Source organism: Bacillus rossius, unplaced genomic scaffold (genome assembly GCF_032445375.1).
Source record: "Bacillus rossius redtenbacheri isolate Brsri unplaced genomic scaffold, Brsri_v3 Brsri_v3_scf22, whole genome shotgun sequence".
NCBI classification, from domain to species: domain Eukaryota; kingdom Metazoa; phylum Arthropoda; class Insecta; order Phasmatodea; family Bacillidae; genus Bacillus; species Bacillus rossius.
This window is the reverse complement of record NW_026962393.1, coordinates 133,272-136,748: the sequence shown is the minus strand read 5'-3', so window position 1 is coordinate 136,748 and position 3,477 is coordinate 133,272. Positions and strand designations below refer to the sequence as shown.

At 33.0% G+C, this 3,477-nt stretch overlaps 1 non-coding gene across 1 annotated transcript; it reads right to left on the bottom strand.

Annotated features, from left to right (window-relative positions):
* Positions 1-1,222: 1,222 nt before the first annotated feature.
* LOC134543844 (5S ribosomal RNA) lies at positions 1,223-1,341 on the bottom strand. Its single transcript, XR_010077293.1, has one exon. It is a non-coding gene; the product is annotated as a 5S ribosomal RNA (ribosomal RNA).
* Positions 1,342-3,477: the final 2,136 nt, after the last annotated feature.

Below are 3,477 nucleotides of genomic sequence, written 5' to 3'. Positions count from 1 at the left end.
AAGAAAAAAAATTTCAAAAAAAAAAAATACATAACATGTTACACAATTTAACTTTATGCAAAACATGAAGCAGCTGTTATCACAAGTCCATTCAACAAATTAACAGTTCAATTTCTCTATTATCAATCAAATTAAAGAATAGCTTCAGAGGGTAGGTAGGATATTCTAGAAGAATTTTTTTTACTGTTTTTTTTTTTAATACTGGTAAATTGTTTTAGTTATTTTCTGTGATATTAAGTTGTAAAGTTTTACTCCCAAGTAATTTAGTCCATTTTCAAATCGCCTAGTGTTATGTTCAACTATCCTCAATTTACTAGCATTTCTGGTGTTATACCTATGTGCGAATATCTAAAAAAAAAAAAAAAAAAAAAAAATAATAATTTTTTTTTTCTTCTTTTTCTTAAGAATGAATAAAAAGTTTCTAGAACGTATTCATTTATGGCAGTCAGGACTTTAAGTTTTTTGAATTTTGGTCTGCAGTTAGATGATTTTTTATCTTTTGTTATTATTCTAATAGCTCCTTTTTTTTTTTTTTCCCCCAATGTTATATGGCAGAAAGAGTAGAGCTATGGCTACTGTGACATCATGCATTGATGGGAAGGTTATTGTTGGATAACAAAAATTTAGATGATATAATTTTTATTTTTTTCCATACACAACACATTGCAGGTACAATTTTACAGGTTACAGCTGTACCACCTCTAGTATTGCTGCCGACCATCCAACAAATGAGCACACTAAACAGGCATTGATGACATTGTTATCAACGTCTTTTTGAATCTCTCATTATTATACATAACTGCCCACTGAAACAGAGAAACTTCAAAATAGGTGTGTGTGTGTGTGTTTATATATATATATATATATATATATATATATATATATATATACATATATACATACATACATACATACATACATACATACATACATACATACATATACACTTATCTATTTATTTTTTCACTTTGAATTTTGTATGAGGTATACACATGCAAAGATTCACAGCTGCTGCTGGGTGGGTGAGTGAGTGAGTGATTGATTGATTGATTGATTGATTGATTGATTGATTGATTGATTGATTGATTGATAGAGAGTGAGTGTGTGTGTGTGTGTGTGTTAGGGGGGGGGGGGGGGGAAATGTGGTGATTGTGGGGGAAAAAAAAATTTAAAATTGAAATTTTTAAAAAAAAATTTTTTTCTGTAGGGTGCAAAATAGTAGTGCCAACGGCACGTGGTGTTCCCAAGCGGTCACCCATCTAAGTACTAACCACGCTCGACGATGCTTAACTTCGGTGATCGGACGAGAACCGGTGTGTTCATCGTGATATGGCCGTTGGCAATGATATAGATGTTTTTTTTTTGCAGTTTGTATTTGCCACTCGAAATAGCTATACCAGGTGTGATTGTTACAAACAACAGGAGAAATCGTGTAATGAACACTCTTTTACTTCCCCCCCCCCCCCCCCTCCCCTCACACAACACCCACCACCCTCACCATCCCAACCACCAAAGCCCTCTTCAAAATACACTCTCACACACACACACAAACCCACACTCTATAACTGATGAACATTACCATAACTTCTTAAAGCCATTAGATAATATTTAACTCAAGAAAGGTATTGTGATATGTTTAAAGAAAGAAAGGTGAAACCTTTAACTTTACCAGCAGGTATTAGTATCACTGAGGTATCTTCTAGGTTGTAGCAGCAATAGTAGTAATAATAATAAAATTAAATAAGGTAATAAAAAAGAAAAGTTATACATGTGATCAAATCATGAATGTATAAAACTGGAATGAATTTAAATTTTTTTTATTTTTCTTCATAGGCTGTTTTGAAATTGATGAGTAAGTGCCTCTTCTTTTAAATTTTTTAATGCTGAACACTGTTACATAAGAGATGAATGTTTAGAAAATTTAAAAAAAAAAAAAAGCTAGCCCAGCCCCCTCCCCCCCTCACACAAAATCCAAACAAAAAAAAAAACACCCTCCTTCAAAACATCACATAATCATCCAGCCAGCAGTGCAGACGAGAAATTTGCACTCGGGGCCGCCATTTTGACGATAAATTCTTGCATGGCACACCAAAGGTAGGAAAGAATTTAAAAAAATAAAAATAATGGGCGAGCACCCTCGCGTCTGCCTGTAGAAAATGAAGTTAAAAGTAACATAACCTAAAGACAGGCACACACTAGGGTGCTCCCAGGCGGTTGAGAAATTTTTTCCCGCCAAAAGACTTATATATATTATTTATTTTACTGTTTTTGGCAGGGGGCTATGTCGGTCTGTGTGCAAAGTAGTTCCTACTCCCGCCGCCAGGAGCGCGCGCGGTGGGTAGCGATGTTGTTTTTTCTGCTTTCATTTGTTTATTATTTAGAGGGTTAATGCTATGTAAATGTACGCAAGTTTGGTTATGTGTCGGTAGTTGTGCGAGATTTAATTTCCGAAACGAAATTTGACTTTCATCGGCCTGCATTTCTCACTTATTCGGAAAATACATGTGTGTTTATGTATGTATAATAATCGAGTGATTTTGTAATAATTTGGAAGTTTTGTTTGCGTGTGCGATGTGGGGAAGAAAAGGTGTGCACACGAGTCCTAGGGCTATATTTTTTTTTATTGCGAAATATTTACTTCATGTGGTGAAAAATTTTAAATTATTTGTGATGCAAGTGAAATTTTTTTTTTTTTTTCAGTTGGGTGATGTGTTTGTCCTCGTTTGTGTGCAAGGAAGCAAACATGCTGAAGGTAAGGGGCCATAAATGACACTTTAAAATATTAGTTTACCATTAATTTTGGTTAAATATTAAATTGCCATATAAGTAAAATCATGTCAACTGTTGTATTCCACCCAGTATAAGCTGTTAGTAATGGGTACTTAATATAAATAGAATAAATGTAAGCATTTTCGTCTGCATGAAAATTCACTTTTTTTTTGGATCCATTTGTACTGTGGGTAGTTAAATAGTACATTATGTTGTTTTTACTTCGAAGTACAAAACATCTTGTGCATGATTGCAAATTCAAACGCAGTTAAGCATAATATGAATTCGAATTATGTGTGTGTGTGTGTGTGTGTGTGTATATATATATATTTTTTTTTTTTTTTTTTTTACTGTGTCCAGTTTTAGCACAAATGGAATTATTTTCAAAGTGAATCGATGCAACTGGTCTTTGCCATTAATATTGATATATGATCTAACTAAATTAAATAGAAAGGATTTTTTTATTTATTTTTTTATATATATAAATATATTTGTAGCAATGTACTAATGACCACAGAAGTAAGCAAAAAAAAAAATATATATATATATATCTCAGCCAGTAAACCATGCGTCTTAAAGACTTTTTTTAATGAAAATATTTCTGCCTTGGTTAAGCTTACATTTACTATCATAGGGATTGAGGGAATTGTAGAACAGCAGCAGAAGCATTTCCTTTCATGATCATGTTCTTGGTCCTGAAAAGGACCG